Source organism: Ipomoea nil, unplaced genomic scaffold (assembly GCF_001879475.1).
Source record: "Ipomoea nil cultivar Tokyo-kokei standard unplaced genomic scaffold, Asagao_1.1 scaffold1768, whole genome shotgun sequence".
NCBI classification, from domain to species: domain Eukaryota; kingdom Viridiplantae; phylum Streptophyta; class Magnoliopsida; order Solanales; family Convolvulaceae; genus Ipomoea; species Ipomoea nil.
Window position 1 is genome coordinate 1 of NW_017618196.1, and position 24,347 is coordinate 24,347.

The following is a 24,347-nucleotide window of genomic DNA, read 5'->3' on the forward strand; positions in this document are numbered from 1 at the left end:
GGAGCGAGGTTGTAGTATGGGATGCAATTTCAAAGTTGGGGACCGATTCAAAGAAGACAATTTCAAAGTCAAAGTCAACAATTCAAATTGGGAAGCAATTGAAAGCACCAGGAGCAGTTGGGAGCCAATTGCAAGTCAAAGTCAATTGGGAGCCAATTACAATGGAGTTCAAAGTCAAAGTCAACAATTCAAATTGGGAAGCAATTGAAAGCACCAGGAGCAGTTGGGAGCCAATTGCAAGTCAAAGTCAATTGGGAGCCAATTACAATGGAGAAATTCAAATTGGGTGCCAATTACAAGCCAATTGAAATTGGGTGTCAATTACAAAGGAGAAATTCAAATTGGGTGGAAGTTCAAAGCCAGTTTGAAGTCTGAGAACACCCAGGCGTGAGAATGAAGAAGATGAAGCAGAACTTACAGTGAAAAATATTCTCACAATGAAAATACTAGTCTAACTAGTATGGGATTAAAATAAAGATTATTTTGAATCCCAAAGATACAAGGACCACTTCAGAGCTGATCAGAGAAGCCATTCTACACAAAAACTGAGACCCAGATATTTCCACTCAACGTAAAACCAGAGGAATATCAGATGAAGTTTGGGAGCTCATTTACATGGAGATGAAACTCCATCAACGGCTAGCTTATCTCTTTCTGACATTTTTGCAGAAGATAAGATAAGATCTCTGACAAAAAGATACAAGATTTCAAAAATGAGAACGTCTCTTTCCAACGGACAGATTCTCATTACCAGCTATAAAATGATGAAGATATGAAGACTTGAAGATCAGGGAAAAAGGGGAACTCACGAACAAGAAAGCAGAAAATTCGAGTCCATCAAAGGGATCGAATAGAGCAATTAAGCTTGAAAGAGCATAGAGCAAAAATCTCATTTGGTACAGAGCATACCAAAAATCTTCAAGTGAGAAGTGAGAAAAGAAAAAGAACTCAGAGAGCTTCAAAAGATAAAATTCTGAGAGTTCTTAAACAGAGCAAAGCAGAGCAAAATATCAAGTGCTTTACTTGATATATTCAAAAAGAGAAAACACTCAGAGCTGTCAAGAAAAATCATTCCAGAGTGTTTATCTTCATCAAAGAGACCTGCGCATCATTGAAGATCATCTACAGAGTCTCAGAAGTTGAAGCAAGACAACACTTGTTTTGGAGCAAAACAAGAGAAGGAGGAAAGTAGCACGGAGCTGTGAAATCCTGGATTGTCACACGGAGCTGTGAGATACGAAGCAGCAGTGTCGGAGGCACTGGGCGTGATTGGTGTGGGCTTGGTGATCAAAGCACCAGATCACGGGATACGTTTCTACCGGAGTGTGGAAGACGGGGGGAAAGTAACGCGGAGTCGTGAAATCCTGGATAGTAGCGCGGCGACGTGAAACCCGAAGCAGCAGTGTGGTGTCACTGGGCGTGATTGCGGGCTTTGTGATCAAAGCACTAGATCACGGAAATTCATTGTATCTTGGAACCAAGGAGTGGTAGATATAGTGAATTGGCTCTTGGAGAAAAGAGCAAGTAGAGTAGAAGGATTACACCACCTCGCGAACCACTATAATTGTCTTGTGTTCTTTACTGCTTTCTTTACATACTGCTCTTTACATATTTGCTCTCACGAAGATATACTGCTCACACAATCTCACACACACTTTATGTTTATTTATTTCCGCTATGCACCATACTCTAACAATCTAGTTAAGAGTTTTGGTTTATCTCTGTCTTAGCAATTGTTGTGCTGTGCGAAAAAGTTTGAAAGTCTATTCACCCCCCCCCCTCTAGACTTTCACCTAACCTCTTTTGGGACCAACAATTGTATCAGAGCAGGTGCCTATCCGAGTCAGAATTTATCTCTAACTGATACCAACAATTGGTATCAGAGCGGGTGTTTACCCGAGTCAAAATTGTCCCTAAAGTGGTCAACTATTTTTGACTGCTAGACAGATCCATTCTACAAAGTGTGTGAATTGGATTAATCTTTTATATCTCTCTTGATGATGATGAAGAAAGATTTAGCTCAAAATCTATTATTCTCTCTTGATAAATTTGATGATTGGAAAGTTCGTATGCAGGTACACTTATCGGCTTTACACGATGAAATGTGGAAGTTATTTCCACTGGCCCTATCGAAATATTAAAAGTCAATACGGCGTTTGTTATATCCCCGGATGCTCCACAGTACGTACAAAAGCCAAAACCGGAATGGACATCGGACGATAGAACGCGGAATAATCTTGACAATATTGCCAAGGATATTCTATTCAAAGCCGTTGATGATACAATATTTCCGAAGATCCGAAAGTGTGCCATTGTCAAAGAAATATGGAAACTCTCATCAAGATTGGCGAAGGAGATGAACAAGAAAAGGACAATAAGCTCACAATCGCCCATGAAGAAGTTTGAAGATTTCAAAATGCTCTCAAATGAAAGTGTTGTAGACATGGAAGCTCGAATGATCAAAGTTCTTGAAGAGATTAGTGATCTTGGAAAAAATATTAGCCAAAAAGAAATTAATCTCAAAATCCTACGAGGCTTACCATCTGCATGGGATATGAAGGTTACGGCTATGCGCGATCACCGAGATCTAAGAATGTTTCAACAGACAAATTATTTAGTGATCTAAAAGCATATGAGTTCGAAATGAAGGCCAAAGATGATGATGTTCATGAAGCTCGAAATGCTACTCTAATGGCCGAACAACCGTCAACCTCCAGGTCAGTAGAAAATAATGTTGATTTTATGACTGACGAACAATTTGCTCTTTTGTCAAAAAGTTTAGAAGGTTTATGCGAAAAGGAGACAACAAAAATTCTGCTCGTGGAAAATTCATCTCTCGCATAACACAAGAAGAAAAAGTCGAAGAAAATAAGGATTTATGCTACAATTGCCGCAAACCCGGACATTTTAAAATAAATTGTCCGTATCCGATCGTTAGCAAGTATCAAGGCAAAAATGTTGAATCTACACCGAACAAATCCGAAAGCAAAAGGTTCAAGCGCGACAAAGAAAAGCTCTCGTTGGCAACGAACCAAACGAAAATGATGATTCGGAGGATTCATCATCAAGCGATGAAAGTTCATATTCGGATGATGATACGACGCTAATATGCAAGTCAATTGAGTTGAGTACAAGTGAAGATTGTCTTATGGCTCTTGAAGCAGAGGAAGAAGAGGTAAGTTCTAATTCTTCCAATTCTGTTAATTCCTCTTTTTCTCGTGAATCTATTGATAATCTAATGCGAGATTGTCAAGAGATTATGCTCACTCATCCTCAACTCAAGGAGCGCAATAATATTCTAATTCTTGAAAAAGAAGAAATGAATAAAAAATTGCAAGATGCTTTACTTGAAGTGAGTAAATTGAAGAATGAAAATATTCATCTTCAAGAAGAGTGTAAAGCAAGAGAGGTTAGAGAACATAATCTTAGAGCTACTATTGCTACGTTCACTAATTCGTCTAAAATTATAGATAAAATGGTGAGCATGCAAAAGCCATCAGGAGATAGAACCGGAATCGGTTATGACTCCACATGTTCTCAAACCCCTCAAAATCTGACTAATTCTACTACTACTTTAAATAATAAAGTTCAAGTGGTAAAATTTGTTAAAAGTCAGAATAGCACAATGAGACAAGGACTTGGCTATCAATCAAACGCAAAGTTGAATGTTGAAAGGCCGAAACAAGTTATACTACGACAAAGCAACAAAAATTCTACAAGCAAAGATATGCCAAAGAGTCAAGTGCAAAAAGATTTCATAGAAAAGAGGGAAGCTTTTCTAGAAATAAAGTTGGGAGATTTTATCCCACTCAAAAAGATTGGTTGTGCAATAGATGTAATGCTTTTTATAGACCAAAGCAACCATTCTCTTCCCAGGTGCCAAAATATAAAAATAATTTTCAAAACCTGGCGCCAAAAATATTTTCTAATGTGAGTTATGATTATCGTGTCTCAAATGGTTACAAATCGCCTCATCTTAATTCAATAAGATCAAGGTGGGTTTGGTTACCAAAAATCACTAACAGTAAAGGACCCAAGCAAATATGGGTACCTAAAATTAATTAATCTTTTTTGCAGGATGTTTGGTACATCGATAGTGGTTGCTCACGTCACATGACTAGAAATAAATCATATCTAGTTAATTTCAAAGAAATCGATGGACCAAAAGTTATTTTCGGAGGAAATCAAAATTATGGAATTACAAAAGGAGTTGGCACGATCAAGAAAAATGGTTTGAAGATTGAAGATGTTTCTTTCGTTGAAGGATTAAAATTTAATTTGTTGAGCACTAGTCAATTTTGTGATAAAGGCTATCTTGTAGAATTTTCTAAAGATAATTGCCTAATCAAAAAAGAGCTCACAAATGAGATTGTTTTATCTGGAAAACGGCGAAAGAACATGTATATTGTGGATTGGAGCACTAGCAAAGATTCAGTGTGCTTAATGGCCAGAAATTCGAATGAAGCTAATTGGGAATGGCACAGAAAGCTCAACCACTTAAACTTCAAAACTATCAATCAGCTTGCAAAGAAGAATCTAGTAGCAGGCTTGCCAGATATTATCTTCAAGAAGGACCAAGTGTGTGATGCATGCCAACGCGGAAAGCAAATCAAATCATCATTCAAATCAAAGACACACGAAGTCAACGTCAAGACCGCTAAGCTTACTACTGTAACACCCCATGTTACGAATCCTAAAACCAATTGATTAATTAATTAATTAATAGCCCAGAGAAAGAATAAATTATAATGATTAATTAGGGAAAAAGGCCACCGTAGCCCATGGGCCCAAATATATAAACCCAACCCCTAACCCCAATAGGATTAAACTCTAAATAAACCCTTGGATCTATAAATAGAGAACTTAGGGAGCACCTAGAACCCCCACACGCCTAGACGCCCCACCACCCAGGAGAGCTCCAAGAATTCCCTTAGAAGAAATCAAGAAAGCAAGAAAGCTTAAAGAAAGATCCTTCATAGCCAAGGAATTAATTAAGGCTAAGAGGTAACCCATGTCTCAACAAAACCTATTTTCATAGCTATGATTTCCCCCTTAGGGTTTCCCCATATTATTGTGTATTAATGACTTGTGATAATTATTGTTGATGATTGATGTGATGATCCCATGGGGGATCTTGATAATCTTGATATTGAGAGATTCTTGATAATTATGATATTCTTGATGATTATATGGAGTTCCTGATGATTATGTGTTGTTCTTGATAATTGGGTGATGATCTTGATGATTATGTGTTATTCTTACCGAATCTTGCAATTAGAAGACGAACCGTATTCTTGTTGATATAAAAGTGATTAGAACCCTAGGTTGTATCGTATGATCTTATTCTTGGATTATCGGTGGGGAAATCGCATGTTTGGGTGTTGATTATACTTAGAAAAGCATGATAGGTTATGTGCCGTTCGTTCCTCGTATTTGATTCGTTAATTGTCTACGGGTTGTCGTTAATTGTGTTGTAAAGTGTCTAAGCATGGTTTCGGGTTCCATAACGGTTCCCGGGGCGTAAAGTGTGTGAAAGAGTCAGTGGGGTAGGTGGGGGTAGGGGACCCGCCACCTACCCATAGCCGTAAACCACCGCCTGGCAGCGGGGTGCCGCGGGCGGGCAGCTGCCCGCCGGTGACCCGCTGCCCGGAACAGTAGAAACGCGGGTGGCCCACCACCACCGGCTACCCGCTGGAAAGTCGTCCCACCCGGGACCCCGGCTTCCCCGTTTGACGTCCCCCGTTCCCCGTGGTGTCCCAACGGACTCCGTTTATCGTGCCTATGTCTAGTTTGATGTTTCGGGTACCGTTCGTAGGTTTATGAGTCTATTATATTGCATGCTAGTTGAATTGGTACCCGTTGTCCTAGGTGGAAGAAGTATGAACCCCTTAGGACTATTCTTAGTATGTGATGGATCACGCATAGGTTTTGTTATGCGCTTTCTCCCCCTTCCTAATGTGTAATGTGGTTGCATGTGTTTGCTACGTGTTATGTGTGTGCTACCCCAATTCGGTTGCGATCGATTGGTTATCCTGAGCTGCGGTTCAGAAGCTGGCTGCGGTCAGATTGATACTCTTGGGCTGCGGTCCACCATTTGGTTGCGATCAAACGTTCCTATACGAGCTGCGGTTCGTCCTTTTTCCTGGCTGCGGTCAGATGACATTCTCTTGGGCTGCGGTCCACCTTTGTTTGGTTGCGATCAAACACTATGATGAGCTGCGGTTCATCGGTCGGTTGCGATCGACCCCTCCGTGTTGCGATACGGGGCAAGGTGCTGCGGGGCCGTGTCAGAGCTATATGCGCTGACCCTCATGTATGGGCATGCGATTGGTCCTGTGGCGCCAACAAAGTGTGTTATGTGTTGTGATATGGATGAGTTGTGATTATGAGTGTCTTGGGGATGTGACTATGGACTTATATTGGGGATTGTTCAGGTTGGGTTATGATTATTGTTTATGCTTTGCCTTATCTGCCTTATCTATTGTGAACTGCATATGCTCGTTATAATGTTGCTTGTGTCTGGCCTTATCTGTCGAGTCATTCCCGGTTTTAAAGCTAGAGTTCGTAGGATATATCTCATGCTCATAATGGTTTTCGTATATCTATATATATCTCTATATGTATTGTATTTCAACGCGTTGGAGTGGGTTACCAGCATCTCTCGCTGAACAGATATATTTGGCTTTCAGGCACAGAAGAATAAGTCACTGGAGCGCGCTAGAACTTGGAACGTAGAAGTAGATAGTTCCCTTTTTGGCCTGGCATGCCATGCTTATGCGTTTACATTATTGAGGATATTAGTAGTTAGCCTGTGCACCTGAGTTCTCTAGCTCAGGTGTGGCATAGCACCCCATACTCTTGTATTATGTTTTGGGATTTAATGAGATTTCACCTTTATTCTATAAGTTTTAAATGTCTTGAAAATCTGGGGTGTTACAGTTGGTATCAGAGCCTAAGTTTGACCCTAGGATAAAACTCTTAAGACCGGACTTTAGGACATTAAGCTTGAACTCTAGGTATTTAGGAACATAGGACTCAGGAATCTTAGGACGCGCGGTAAGACTGAGAAACCTACACATCACCTCCCCTCACTTCACCCCCTCTAGTATTTAGAACTCTTCTCCGCTTATTACATCAAGGTGAAAGCACAAAATAATATCAACCTTTAACCACCAGGATGGCACCCCAAGAAGAAACCGACAGGAACACCGAGACACCCTACCCAGGAACTCCTGACTCAGAATCTACAACGCTTGACCCAAATTGCCCAAGCACTAAGCACTGTCATTCCTCAACCCCTACCAACGAACGAGAACTTGGAAATCCACCACCAAGTCTCGGCACACCAACGCCACCTTCTCGGGAGACGAAGACCCACGACCCTCGAGGAATGGATCGAGACCTTCGACAGGCTATTCAGGGCAACCCAATGCCCGAACACCGCCAAGTCGGGATAGCCTCCTTTTACTTCAGACACCGAGGCCGACACCTGGTGGGCCCGTGAGGGACCTACGTACGAACACGACCCCGGATTCGACTGGGAAGGCCTGAAACACGGTTACGAGAACGGTTCTACCCCGATCATCTGAAAGCCGTCACACGCGAGGAATTCCTCCATCTAAGGCAAGGGGCGGCCCTAGTCTCAGAATACTACCAACGATTCTGCCAACTGGCTCGCCTCACCCCCGAGCTAGTATCCACCGAAGGAATCAAGGTCAGGAAATTCCTAGCAGGCCTTAACCCCGAACACCAGAGGGCCTTGGCCGCCCAAGAACCAAAGACCCTCGGAGAAGCCTACGCCAAGGCGTGTCAACTACAACAGGTAACGAACCCGCCCCAAGGGACACGACTGGGGTATAAAGGAAGCCCGAAAGAAGTCGCCAATTCCCGCCAAAGAGTCTAAAAACCCCAAAACCACCCCACTGAGCCGGGCCATCACGCCGACTGCCCGGGAAGGATCCTCACCCTAAGCAAGGCCAGGGTCGGAGATAGCAACATAGTCTCCGGAACCTTCCTAGTGAACGCCACCCCAGCCACCATACTATTTGACTCGGGGGCTACCAACTCATTTATAGCAACCGAATTCGCCACCCAGCTCGACCTTAACACCAGCACCAAGGTCCGGCTCCAAGTCAAGGTGGCCTCAGGCGAGATCATAAAATGTGATCGCATGCACGAACATGTGATAATCACCATCCAAGGGTGGAATTTCCCAGCAATCTAATCGAGTTCCAACTGGATGGATGCAAGTGATCTTGGGCATGGACTGGCTAGGGAAATTCCAAGCGCAAATCTTGTGCGGAGAGCAAAAAGTGGTCCTACGAGGACCAGACGGTAAGAGGATGTCATACCGCAGTAATCCGCCAGGATCCGGGGATCAAGCTTGTAAACATGATGAAAATTAAGAAGTATCTGGGCCAAGGAAACGAGGCCTTCTTATGCTCAGTCGAAGACCTCAACACCAAAATACTCGAACCACGAGACATCCCAGTGGTAAACGAGTTCACCGACGTTTTTCCGGACGAAATTCCCGGGCACCCCCGGCCAGAGAGTTCGAGTTCACCATAGACCTCACACCGGGCGCCGCCCCGATCTCTAAACCACCCTACCGACTGGCACCAAAGGAAATGAAAGAACTGAAAGCGCAACTCCAGGAACTACTAGATAAGGGTTATATCCGGCCCAGCACCTCCCCATGGGGGCACCGGTATTGTTCGTTAAGAAAAAGGATGGGAGCATGCGCCTGTGCATCGACTACATGGAACTCAAACAGGTTACAATAAAGAATAGGTACCCCCTTCCCCGGATAGATGACTTGTTCGACCAACTTAAGGGGGCAGGAGTATTCTCGAAGATCGACCTAAGATCCGGATATCATCAAATCCAAGTGGCCAAACCGGACATCCAGAAAACGGCCTTCCGAACACGTTACGGCCAGTACGAGTTTACCGTGATGCCCTTCGGCCTCACTAACGCACCCGCCATATTCATGGACCTCATGAATCGAGTATTCCGACCTTACCTGGATGACTTCGTCATTGTGTTCATTGACGACATCCTAGTCTACTCCCGAGATAAAGAAGAGCATGGGAGGCACCTTCGCACATCACTACAAACCCTCCGAGAAAACCAACTCTACGCTAAATTCTCTAAGTGCGAATTCTGGCAAGACAGCGTAGCCTTCTTGGGTCACGTAATAACCAAAGAGGGGATCAGGGTGGACCCCGCTAAGATTCGCGCCGTTAAAGAATGGACCACGCCAAGCTCACTCTCGGAGGTCCGAAGCTTCCTAGGCCTGGCTGGTTACTACAGGAGGTTTGTACCCGACTTCACCAAGATAGCCCAACCCCTCATTAAGCGCATGAAAAAGGAAACCCCTTCCGATGGGACAACAACTGCATCTCGGCCTTCCAAGAATTAAAGGACAAGCTAACCACGGCGCCCGTGCTAGCTATCCCCTCCGGGACGGAAGAATTCGAGGTCTACAGCGATGCATCCAAGAAAGGGTTGGGATGCGTGCTGATGCAAAAAGGGAAGGTAATAGCATACGCATCCAGGCAACTCAAGACCCACGAAGAAAACTACCCCACCCATGACCTCGAACTAGCCGCTATCGTTTTCGCACTAAAGATCTGGAGACACTACCTGTATGGTGTGCAATGCAAAATCTACACCGACCATAAGAGCTTAAAGTATATCTTCACCCAAAAGGAACTAAACATGAGACAACGAAGGTGGCTAGAACTCATAAAAGACTACGACCTAGACATCCAATACCACGAGGGAAAAGCCAACGTCGTTGCAGACGCTCTAAGCCGAAAGACGACCCATTCCCTCAACACCACGTGGGTCCTACCGGACCAACTATACAGGGACTTCCAAAAACTACACTTAGAAATAATAGAGCAGGGACAAACCCGCCCTAATGCCTACCTACTCAACACGCAAGCCATACCCGCCCTCTTCGAGGAGATCAAAGCAGGGCAACATCAGGACCCGGAACTAGATAAGATTCGCCACGACCTAACCCAAGGGAAGGAAGGCCCCTTCGAAGCACACCCGGACGGTAGCCTCCGTTACAAGGGAAGGTGGTGTGTACCCTCAACACACCCCCACTTGAAACAACGGATCTTGGAGGAAAGACACAACTTCCCGTACTCAGTCCACCCGGGAGGTGACAAGCTATACCAAGACGTAAGGAGGACGTTTTGGTGGCCAAACATGAAGAAGGAAATCGCAGATTTCGTGGCCAGGTGCCTGAATTGCCAAAGAGTAAAGGCCGAACGATGCAGGCCCAAGGGACTTGTACAACCCCTCGAAATACCCCAAGGAAAATGGGATTCCATATCCATGGACTTCGTCGGAGGGCTACCCCCGACAAGAACCGGCAAGGACAAAATCTGGGTCATAGTGGATCGGCTGACCAAAACGGCACGATTCATTGCCATGAAGGAAACCTGGACAATGACGCAACTAGCCCAAGCCTACATAAACCGAGTGGTGAAATACCACGGAGTCCCCCGAAACATTGTGTCCGATAGAGATTCCAGATTCCTCTCACAATTCTGGAAATCACTACAATCAGCATTGGGAACGCACCTAAAGCTAAGCACAGCTTTTCACCCCACCACAGACGGCCAAACCGAGAGAACCATCCAAACCCTCGAGGACATGCTGAGAGCCTGCACACTAGACTTCCGAGGGACGTGGGAAGAACACCTAGACCTCATCGAGTTCTCATACAACAACAGCTACCACGCGAGCATTCGAATGGCACCCTACGAAGCACTGTATGGTCAGAGATGTAGAACCCCATTATGTTGGGAAGATATGGTCAACCCGGTAACACTGGGCCCCCAATACCTACAAGACACCATAGCTAAGGTCAAACACATCCAGGAAAGGATGAAGGCCGCCCAAGACCGCCAGAAGTCTTACGCCGACCTAAAGAAGAAGCAAGCCGAATTCAACCTCGGAGACAAGGTCTGGCTAAGGATCTCGCCTACACGAGGAGTAATGAGGTTTGGAAGAAAAGGAAAACTCAGCCCCCGATTCATCGGCCCTTACGAAATCGTGGAGAGAATCGGAGAATTGGCCTACCGCCTCGCCTTACCCGTTGAGCTAGAACGAGTCCGCAACGTGTTCCACGTATCTCAGCTAAAGAAATACATACACGATCCAAGCCACGTACTCCAACACGAGACCGTAGACCTCGACGAGTCACTAGTGTACGAAGAGAAACTCGTAAGAATCCTGGACACCAAAACAAGAAATACCCGGAACCGAGTCATAGAAATGGTGAAGGTCCTCTGGACCAACCACGGGACCGAGGAAGCAACATGGGAACTTAAAGACACGATGAAGGAACAGTATCCCGAGCTGTTCACTCCAGGTAACTAAGAGAAAACTTTCTTTTTCTCACCCGGGGCCAAGCTTCGGGGACGAAGCTTCCTGTTAAGGGGGGGAGAGTGTAACACCCCGTGTTACGAATCCTAAAACCAATTGATTAATTAATTAATTAATAGCCCAGGAGAAAGAATAAATTATAATGATTAATTAGGGAAAAAGGCCACCGTAGCCCATGGGCCCAAATATATAAACCCAACCCCTAACCCCAATAGGATTAAACTCTAAATAAACCCTTGGATCTATAAATAGAGAACTTAGGGAGCACCTAGAACCCCCACACGCCTAGACGCCCCACCACCCCAGGAGAGCTCCAAGAATTCCCTTAGAAGAAATCAAGAAAGCAAGAAAGCTTAAAGAAAGATCCTTCATAGCCAAGGAATTAATTAAGGCTAAGAGGTAACCCATGTCTCAACAAAACCTATTTTCATAGCTATGATTTCCCCCTTAGGGTTTCCCCATATTATTGTGTATTAATGACTTGTGATAATTATTGTTGATGATTGATGTGATGATCCCATGGGGGATCTTGATAATCTTGATATTGAGAGATTCTTGATAATTATGATATTCTTGATGATTATATGGAGTTCCTGATGATTATGTGTTGTTCTTGATAATTGGGTGATGATCTTGATGATTATGTGTTATTCTTACCGAATCTTGCAATTAGAAGACGAACCGTATTCTTCTTGATATAAAAGTGATTAGAACCCTAGGTTGTATCGTATGATCTTATTCTTGGATTATCGGGTGGGGAAATCGCATGTTTGGGTGTTGATTATACTTAGAAAAGCATGATAGGTTATGTGCCGTTCGTTCCTCGTATTTGATTCGTTAATTGTCTACGGGTTGTCGTTAATTGTGTTGTAAAGTGTCAAAGCATGGTTTCGGGTTCCATAACGGTTCCCGGGGCGTAAAGTGTGTGAAAAGAGTCAGTGGGGGGTAGGGGACCCGCCACCCACCCATAGCCGTAAACCACCGCCTGGCAGCGGGTGGCCGGCGGGTGGGCGGGCAGCTGGCCGCCGGCGACCCGCTGCCCGTAACAGTAGAAACCGGCGGGCAGCCGGCGGGTGGCCCACCACCCACCGGCTACCCGCTGGAAATTCGTCCCACCCGGGACCCCGGCTTCCCCGTTTGATATTCCCCCGTTCCCCGTGGTGTCCCAACGGACCCCGTTTATCGTGCCTATGTCTAGTTTGATGTTTCGGGTACCGTTCGTAGGTTTATGAGTCTATTATATTGCATGCTAGTTGAATTGGTACCCCGTTGTCCTAGGTGGAAGAAGTATGAACCCCTTAGGACTATTCTTAGTATGTGATGGATCACGCATAGGTTTTGTTATGCGCTTTCTCCCCCTTCCTAATGTGTAATGTGGGTTGCATGTGTTTGCTACGTGTTATGTGTGTGTTACCCCAATTCGGTTGCGATCGGATTGGTTATCCTGAGCTGCGGTTCAGAAGCTGGCTGCGGTCAGATTGATACTCTTGGGCTGCGGTCCACCGTTTGGTTGCGATCAAACGTTCCTATACGAGCTGCGGTTCGTCCTTTTTCCTGGCTGCGGTCAGATGACATTCTCTTGGGCTGCGGTCCACCGTTTGGTTGCGATCAAACGTTTCTATACGAGCTGCGGTTCGTCCTTTTTCCTGGCTGCGGTCAGATGACATTCTCTTGGGCTGCGGTCCACTGTTTGGTTGCGATCAAACACTATGATGAGCTGCGGTTCATCGGTCGGTTGCGATCGACCCCTCCGTGTTGCGATACGGGGCAGGGTGCTGCGGGGCCGTGTCAGAGCTATATGCGCTGACCCTCATGTATGGGCATGCGATTGGTCCTGTGGCGCCAACAAAGTGTGTTATGTGTTGTGATATGGATGAGTTGTGATTGTGAGTGTCTTGGGGGATGTGACTATGGGACTTATATTGGGGTTTGTTCAGGTTGGGTTATGATTATTGTTTATGCTTTGCCTTATCTGCCTTATCTATTGTGAACTGCATATGCTCGTTATAACTGTTGCTTGTGTCTGGCCTTATCTGTCGAGTCATTCCCGGTTTTAAAGCTAGAGTTCGTAGGATATATCTTCATGCTCATAATGGTTTTCGTATATCTATATATATCTCTATATGTATTGTATTTTAACGCGTTGGAGTGGGTTACCAGCATCTCTCGCTGAACAGATATATTTGGCTTTCAGGCACAGAAGAATAAGTCACTGGAGCGCGCTAGAACTTGGAACGTAGAAGTAGATAGTTCCCTTTTTGGCCTGCGTGCATGCTTATGCGTTTACATTATTGAGGATATTAGTAGTTAGCCTGTGCACCTGAGTTCTCTAGCTCAGGTGTGGCATAGCACCCCATACTCTTGTATTATGTTTTGGGATTTAATGAGATTTCACCTTTATTCTATAAGTTTTAAATGTCTTGAAAATCTGGGGTGTTACAATGGACATATAGCTTTAAAATTGTGGATAAATGGATATAAAATTATGAACATTTTTACAACTGTGAACATAAATTTCAAGAATTTCTGAATATATAGTTATCAGATTACGGATATATAGCTTTAAGATTATGGACATAAGTATATAAAATTATGAACATTTTACATAAGTGTAAACATAAAGTTCAACTATTTGTGAATTTATAGTTCTAAGATTATGGACATATAGCTTTAAAATTGTGGATATATTGATATAAAATTATGAACATTTTTACAACTGTGACATAAAAGTCTAAGAATTTGTGGACATATAGTTCTCAGATTATGGATGTATAGCTTTAATATTATGGATATATAGCTTTAATATTATGGATATATAGCTGTAAACCTGCAAAGCAACAAGTACTAAAATTTTGAATACACAGTGCAAAAACTTGTAAATTGATATCCTCAAAACAGGTAACAACTTGTATTAACCACTCTCAATCTACAACTGCATTATCATCTAAATCATTACTAAACTGACAAAACTCTGAACTCCCAGAACTTGGATGTACAAGGTACCCATCTCCGGCAATCTTGGATAGACTTTCCACAACCAACGACTGAACAGCACCCTTTGTACTCGACGCAACTTTATTTGCAGCACTCCTTCTCCCCCTTGCAAAATTGTACTTCTTTTCAATAACACTACTCCTCCTTACATTACGCTCTCCTTTTGATCTCCGGTTTGAAGGATTTTGAACGACACCACTTGATGATGAAACACCACACTCTTCAATATGCACATAGCCAATCTCAGCTTCAACCTTTTTCTTTGCATCCTCAACTGCTTCATCACAGAACTGCCTAGTTACACTGTTATCTTGACTAGATGCAATCAATCTTTGAAATTTTCTACTAATCTCAACAACCCAAATTGAAGGAGGAACACCAACTTTATAAAACATTGGACCAATATTCACATTCCTACCATCAGCCACCTTTTCATGATATATTTATCAGGGATACTAGAAACACAATGTATATGAAAAATACGTAGACAATGGCAGCATAAAATTCCCAACTCAGAAATCAACTTGCAACTACAAGAAATGTCCAAGTTGGCCAGCTTAAAACTAACTTCATGCCTTATAATGTCTATATCTGGACATCATACATGATACTTGAGCTGAAAACCATCATTCAACACCATTTCTTGATGACAAGCATTGTCTTTCATAAATTGTTCCTCAAACAAAAAATATATCTCAATGGTATATACCTCTCTAGCATGTAAAAGAAGTTTCACGTGCTCCATCATCATAGTGGGTACCCCTTGAGCACAACGAAAATCTTCATCATTCTCTTTACTTCTCCATTCAGAAATTACACTAACAAATGATGAATAGAAATCACAAAGACCAGCAGTCTTTGACAGCCTTCTCGAAATCGAATGATTTGTAGTTTCACTCATTTGCGACGATAAAATGCACCCTGAAAAATAATCCTTGTTAAATGCTGGACACCACTTCTCCCTACAGTCATAAAGCTTTTGTATCCAAGTATTCTTGTGACACTTATAGTCAGTCACCAGCCTGAAAATGATAAGACACAAGCACAAATGTTTATGGAATGGAAAAAAAAAAAAAACAAGATCAGCACATCTCTAACATATGTTCAGAACTCTAATGCTATATATCCACAATTCCAAGACTATAAATCCATAAATTGAATGCATATAATTCAGAGACAATCAGGAAGCTCCCTGCTTTACTACTACATGTTCAGACAACTAATACTATATAACCATAATTCTAATGCTATATATCCACAATTCCAATACTATAAATCCATAAATTGAATGCATATAATTCAGAGACAAACAGAAAGTTCCATGCTTTACTACTACATGTTCAGACACCTAATACTATATATCTATAATTATAATACTACATATCCATAATTCTAATATTAAATATCCACAATTCCTATACTATAAATCCATAAATTGAATGCATATAATTCAGAGACAAGCAGGAAGCTCCCTACTTTACTACTACATGTTCAGACCCCTAATACTATATATCCATAATTCTAATACTATATATCCATGATTCTAATACTATGTATCCACATAATAATGAATAAAATGAAAAAAAAAGTAGCGAACATACCTTGTCCAATAAAATTCAAACTCAGCTTCAGTATCTGTGTATTTCAACACACAGTTAAACATATCCAAAAATCCTTATTATTCCTTAACGCCTTGATATGCTTCTTCGAATTCTCACCAATATGCCATATGCAAAGACGATGACGTGATGTTGGAAACACATGACAAATAGCAGCAGCCATGGATGCACATTGATCTGTCATGATAGACTGTGGACACTTCCCATCCATAGATCTTAAAAATGCTCTAAACAACCACACAAATGATTCTATCCTCTCATTCATCAAAAAACCACATCCAAACATTACATTCATGCAGTGATGGTTCATCCCTACAAAAGGGCCACAAATCATATCATATTTATTGGTGCGATATGTTGTATCATGCACTAACAAATCCCCAAACAACTCGTAATCCTGTCTCATCCGACCATCCCTCCAAAAAAAAACTGCACAATCTTGAATCGCAATCAACTTCAAAATCGAAGAAAAAATCAGACTCAGTAGACTGTCTCTTCCTAAATATTTCAATTAAGGAGTTCGAATCTGTTCCATCCAAACGCTTCAATGTATCTGAAGCAATCGGATTATAAGCATCTCGATTAGTGAAACCAATTAATGGAGACCCCCCTGCTTGATGTTTCAAAAATCTAATACCATCTGCCATTGCAACGCCACCCTTCTTCAAATCTTTTAAATATAACAGCTGATTATCTCCAACATTTCTATGTGAACGAAGTAGATGACTCTTGTCTACCGCACATAACTCATGGTTGTGCACTTTTACGTGTTTTGTAACCGTCCACAACCCATCCTTACCCACGTCAAACTGAACACATGCACCACACCCTGTCCTTATGTCAATTTTTGAATAAGCCTTAACACCAGTGTTTGGCTTAACCTTAAAACCAGCTTTAGAACACATAAACATCTTCATTTGAACTGTTTTACTGTATACCTTGCAATGTTGATTACCCTTCCTCACACTAAAACCAACTCTATATGCATAATTGTTATACAGCTCATAAGCTTCAACCCCGTTACTTACAACAACACCAACCAAATCTTCATCAACTGCAAATGCAATATATAACCTCAAGTATAACAAATAATAAACATTCCATTAAAATATAATTCCTAAGCAGAGGGGGTGCGGGGAATGCCGAATAAATCCAGCCATGCTCTATAAAGGAATAACATTTTCCATGGAAAAAGAATGAAAGTATAACAATGCTGAACAGTGTGAATTATGAACATATAAAACTACATATAAACCTGGAATTGAAGAAGAACCATCAATGTCTAACTCTATTGGATCTTAACTTGATGAATCAGCAACAACATCTTCACTGACTGCATAATGTTACAAGCCAGAACAGAGTATCAGTTCAGAAATTCTGGATATATAGTATTAGAATTCTGGATATATAGCTCACAATTTCAGGATATATAGTTGAATAATTATGCATATACAGTTCATTCATTAAGAATACCATAAACCCATAAACACCACAAATTATGAATAATCTCAGACTAAAATCACCAACATCACATACATTGTATACAATCCAGAACAGAGTATCAGTTCAGAAATTCTGGATATATAGCTCACAATTTCTGGATATATAGTTCAAAAATTATGGATATATATTTCATTCATTCAGAATACCATAAACACATAAACGCCACAAATTATGAATAATCTCATACTAGAATCACCAACATCACATACATTGTATACAAATCAGACTAAATATAAACACCAAAAATAATAAATCACTCTGCAACAATCAAAATAGACGCAAACGATCTCAAAACCATAAAAAATTTGCAAAATATCGATTGCAGATTAACAAAAATCAACAAAACCAATTGCAAAAAAACCTGGAACCGTATGCAATCCATCAACTGCTTGATCTCTATGATCTATTGCCTCCTCCATCATATAATCCATACACGAAATCAGAAAACCCTTGCGACTGCGATTGCGATCTCACAGAGACTAACATCCAAAGGCCAAACTACCAAAATCCGGGAATAGAAACTTTGAATGCGTAATACGCTATGTACAACGCAGTTAACGGCCATCCAAAATAAAATATATTTTTTATGTGAACCGTGTCGTTTTTTAACAAAACGACGCCGTTTTGCAACCGTATGCACCTTGCATGGTGCATACGGTTGCACGACATAATTTGCGTATGATTTCCAATCGTTATGCTATGGACCTGTGTCCAGCATGCATGTTGGACACGGGTAATAGTGCCGTTAGGCACTTTTTTTTTTTTTTTTTTTTTTTTTTTTTTTTTTTTTTTTTTCAGACCACTTTGTTATAGGAGTATATGTTCATAATTTTATTACTATATGTTCATAATTGTAAGTTCATAATGTCAGAGCTCTGTGTTCATAATTCCATAACTGTACATTCATACTTCCATAACTATACATTCATAATTCCGTAACTGTACATTCATAATTCAATAACTGTAACTTCATAATTTTTGAAGCTCTATTTTCACAATTTTAGAGCTCTATGTTCATAATTTTATCACTATATGTTCATATTGTAAGTTCATAATGTCAGAGCTCTGTGTTCATAATTTCATAACTGTACATTCATAATTGCATAACTGTACATTCATAATTGCATAACTGTACATTCATAATTCCGTAACTGTACATTCATAATGCAATAACTGTAAAATCATAATTTTCAAAGCTTGATGTTCACAATTTTAGAGCTCTGTTCATAATTTTATCACTATATGTTCATAATTGTAAGTTCATAATGTCAGAGCTCTGTGTTCATAATTTTATAACTTACATTCATAATTTCATAACTGTACATTCATAATTCAATAACTGTACATTCATAATCCCATAACTGTACATTCATAATGGCACAAACGAATAACGACGTTAACAGCGAGACAAAATCAAAATTTTTTTTTAAAAAACTGAAATGACGCGTTTTCCCTGAAAACAACGTCGTTTTGGACTCGTGTCCACAATACATCGTGGACATGAGTCCACTGCATAATTTGCGTATGATTTCCCCTCCAATTTTTTTGCATAAACCTTGTTGGATGGGCTTTGGATTAAATGCAAATAAATAAGATTAATCCCTTGCTCTATCTTGTACGGGCGAGAGATTGGACCTCCACGGGATTAACCTCATGTTTTGACTTTTGTGACTAGCTTTCTATACTTGTGACTAGCTTTCTATCGCAGAATACACATACAAAAGTGTGTATGTATGACAGCTTTGCCAGCCTCATAGAGTCATAGTATATAACAGTTAGAAAATGGTATGTGTTAGGTTACAAGTACTGATTTTTCAATTGTCTACTTTTTTGCATTTTCTAGAGTTACATCCCACTTTATTTTATCAAAGTAATTATATAATCCTAGCTTGGGCTTACACTAAGAGTTGTATATACAAAATATAAATTAATTTTTATAATTTAAAATAATATCACTAGCTCTGTCACCAAGTGAAGGTTTACATATATGCTTTTGCAGATTTGTATATTGTAATTGAATACTTATTCGAAATATTTTCAAACGGAGAATTGAAGCTGCTAGTCTCAAGTATTGAAGATCTAGAGGTAAGGGGAATTGCTTGGTTATTATTTTTTAATAGAAGGATGCGCTCCATCTCAACTTGTTTAAACTTATAGGGAAACTACACACTTATTGTTTTTTATATATTATTCTCAATAGTTTTGCCTATGCCTAATTCATATTGATTTGCAAGGCTACGTATAATTCTGAAAACTTCTTCATGAAATTGATTACATCCATTTCAGGCATTCTGTAAAGTATCAAATCAAAGATTTTACATTGATCTCGGATTCATAGAGATCGATGGCTTTCAAATCTTGTTGTTAGTCTTCAGATAATATTTTAACCATTTTATCTTTAAGCTACTGAATGCTCTATGGACAAACAGATGCATTGTATCGTTGAAATTAATAAAGTTTGAACAGCGGAAGTGTAAGTAATTAAAGTCAAACATGGGAACACATGAGAGCATGATAGCATGGGAACTATATATGTAGTGATAGCAGCAACCCAAATTCAACAAAGTTGTCAGCAAATCAGTAGACAAAATTGTTGAAAGAAGTTGGATGGGCAGCCACAATTGTTGACATAGACATTTGCAATTTAGTCCCTAGATTCTAGGCTATCTACAAAACAACCCCTAATCCTTCTACTATAAATAGGGAGTTGATTTGCCATTTTGTATCATCCCATCTCATCCCATCTCTCCCGATCTTGTATCCTTTCTTGGTAGTTAGCATAGAAATTGCTAGTAGAGAGAAATAGAGAGTATATTGTAACTCCTATTATTTTTATCCTTTTGCCAATACAAAAAATCCTTCTTCAATATTGTCTTATTGTGTGTAAGATTTATTCTAAATCTTACACTAGAAATATTCTCAATATTTCCCGCCCAAGTTGCCATTGTAATTAGGTGTTGTGAACTGTATCGATCTTAACAAGTGGTATCAGAGCCCCAAGTTGGTTCATAGATATATCTTTATTACATCGTTTATGTTAGAACTCATTCTGGTAAAGTGATTGTACATGTCTAGGAAAAGTTCCGGTTAAGACTTGGTATTTAAGCAGTCCATTTGTGACTCACCTCTCTTCTCCAGAAGTATTTTCCTGGTGTACGGTTTACAAGATCGGGAGTGTTCTATTATACGATACTATTTAGATATATTGTTCAGGATTTGAATCGAGAACACCACTCACAATGGCGGCAAAGTATGAGATTGAAAAGTTCAATGGGAACAATTTCTCATTGTGGAAAGTGAGAATGAAAGCAGTTCTCAGGAAAAATAACTGCTTAGAAGCAATTGAAGAAAGACCAGCCGACTTCACTGACGATGCTAAGTGGAAAGAAATGGATACCGATGCTGTTGCCGATCTTCACTTAGCACTTGGTGATGGAGTCCTATCAAGTGTGGGAGAGAGGAGTACGACGAAAGAGATATGGGATACTCTCGTAAATTTGTATGAGGCCAAATCACTGCACAACAAGATCTTCTTGAAGAGGAAGCTATATACTCTCAGGATGATGGAGACATCCATGGTAACTGAGCACATCAACATTCTCAACACTCTATTTTCACAACTCTCAACGTTGAGTTATAAAATAAACGTGAGTGAACGTGCTGAAATTTTACTCCAAAGTCTACCGGATTCATATGATCAACTCATTATCAATGTATTCAATAACAAGGAGGTACTTGTCTTCGATGACATTGCAACTGCGGTTCTTCAAGAAGAAAGTCGGCGCAAAAACAAAGAAGTTAACAATGGAACCTCACAACAAACTCATGCGTTGACAGTATCAAGAGGAAGATCAATGGAGTCTGGCTCCAGTGGGAGTCACAATAGAGGTAGATCAAAATCGAGGAGTAAGAAGAATGTCAAGTGTTTTCACTGTGGCAAAAAGGGGCACTACAAGACTGAGTGTTGGCAGCTCAAGAAGGATGCGGTCAAAGGCAAAAATCCTGAGACATCAAATGCTCAGGGTTGTGTTGTGAGTACATCGGATGGAGGCGAAGTTTTATTTAGTGAAGCAGCAACAATTGTTGAAGGCAGAAAAAGTCTAGCTGATGTTTGGCTCACGGACTCTGGAGTAACATGGCATATGACTTCACGAAGAGAATGGTTTCATGAATATGAACATGTCTCTGGAGGATCCGTCTTCATGGGAGATGATTATGCCTTAGAGATTGCTGGCATTGGTACTATCAAACTAAAAATGTTTGATGGTACGGTTCGCACTATCCAGGAGGTACGGCACGTGAAAGTTCTGAAGAAAAATCTATTGTCTTTAGGACAATTAGATAGCCGTGAATGTAAGATTCACATTCAAGATGGGATAATCAAAGTAACTAAGGGCGCGCTCGTTGTGATGAAAGCTGAAAAGATAGCAGCCAATCTATACATGCTTAAAGGAGAAACACAACTACAAGGAGAAGCAGCTGTTGCATCAGACAATCTTATAGAGGAATCAACGATGATGTGACATCAAAAACTTGGCCACATGTCGGAACGAGGTCTAAAGATTCTTGTTGATCAACATCTTCTTCCAGGGTTAAAAAAGGTTTCATTACCTTTTTGTGAGCATTGTGTTACAAGTAAGCAGCATAGATTGAAGTTCGAGAGCTCTAAAGCAAGAAGCAAAGCTATCTTGGAGCTGATCCACTCCGATGTTTGGCAAGCACCAGTTATATCCCTAGGAGGTGCAAAATATTTTGTAACTTTCATAGACGACTACTCTAGAAGATGTTGGGTGTATCCAATCTAGCGAAAGGCGGATGTATTTGAAGTTTTCAAAATCTTCAAAGCGCGTGTGGAACTTGAATCCGAGAAAAGGATCAAGTGTTTGAGGTCGGATAATAGAGGAGAATATACTAGTGATGAGTTTGATAGATACTGTCTACAAGAAGGTATCAAACGACAGTTCACAGTGGCATATACTCCACAACAAAATGGAGTGGCAGAGCGGATGAACAGAACCTTGTTGGAAAGAACAAGGCCAATGTTGAGGACTGCAAATTTGGCAAATTCATTTTGGGCTGAAGCATTCAAAACTGCCTGTTATGTGATCAATCGGTCTCCATCAACCGCAATTGATCTGAAAACGCCAATGGAAATGTGGACTGGTAAGCCATCTAGTTATTCTCACTTGCATACATTTGGGAGTCCGGCTTATGTGATATACAACACTCAAGAAACATCAAAATTTGATTCTATATCAAGAAAATGTGTTTTCTTGGGGTATGCTGATGGAGTGAAGGGGTATCGCTTGTGGGATCCCACTGCCCACAAGGTTATCATCAGCAGGGATGTTGTATTTGTAGAAGACAAGGTACAAGGAACCGAAAACATTGGGAATGAGAAACCAGAGACAACTACAGTACAAATTGAAGGAAGGAAGGAAGAAGAAATTCCTGTTTCCTCTGAAGCAACAATAGAGCATGATGAACAAGATCAAGCTGAGTCTTCAACTTCAGAAGTTCGACGATCAACTCGGGAGAGGAAGCAACCAGCTTGGCACTCAGTTTATTCTATGGAGGGAAATGTTGCATACTGTCTACTTACAGAAGATGGTGAGCCATTAACTTACCATGAGGCTATAAAAGGTCCAGATGCGTCTCTGTGGATGACAGCAATGCAAGAAGAAATTGAAGCTCTCCATAAGAATAAAACATGGGAACTTGTCCTGTTACCACAAGGAAGGAAGGCTATTGGAAATAAATGGGTCTATAAGATGAAACGAGATAGCAATAATCAAGTGGAACGGTATCGTGCTCGATTAGTTGTGAAAGGATTTGCTCAAAAAGAAGGAGTTGATTTCAACGAGATATTTTCTCCGGTTGTACGACTTACAACAATTAGAGCAGTCTTGGCGATGTGTGCCGTGTTTGACTTGTATCTTGAGCAGTTGGATGTGAAAACTGCATTTCTACATGGAGAACTTGAAGAAGAGATTTACATGCTCCAACCAGAAGGATTTGAAGAAGAAAGAAAAGAGAACTTGGTTTGCAGGTTGAACAAATCTCTATACGGTCTCAAACAGGCGCCGAGATGTTGGTATAAGAGATTTGATTCATTCATTTTGAGCCTTGGATACAACAGATTTAATTCAGATCCTTGTGCATATCACAAGAGATTTGATGATAATCAGTTAATCATTTTGCTGTTGTATGTTGACGACATGTTGGTAGTAGGTCCCAACAATGATCGTATCACAGAGATGAATGCTCAATTGGCTAGGGAATTTGAAATGAAGGACTTGGGACCAGCAAACAAGATTCTAGGGATGCAAATTCACCGAGACAGAAATAATAGGAAGATTTGGCTTTCGCAGCAGAATTACTTGAAGAAAATCTTGCAGCGCTTCAACATGAAAGATTGTAAGCCAATTACTACCCCTCTTTCTATTAATTTCAAGTTATCCTCAAGTATGAGTCCTAGCAACGAAGCAGAGAGGATAGAGATGTCTCGAGTACCGTATGCATCAGCAGTGGGCAGTTTAATGTTTGCTATGATCTATACTAGACCAGACATTGCACAAGCAGTGGGAGCAGTTAGTCGATACATGGCAAATCCTGGTAGAGAGCATTGGAATGCTGCTAAGAGGATCCTTAGATATATCAAGGGTACCTCAGATATTGCATTGTGTTATGGGGGATCAGATTTCATTATTAAAGGCTATGTTGATTCAGATTATGCAGGTAATCTTGATTGTAGTAAATCCACCACGGGCTATGTGTTTACTCTTGCTAGCGGAGCAGTAAGCTGGGTCTCGAAGTTGCAGTCTG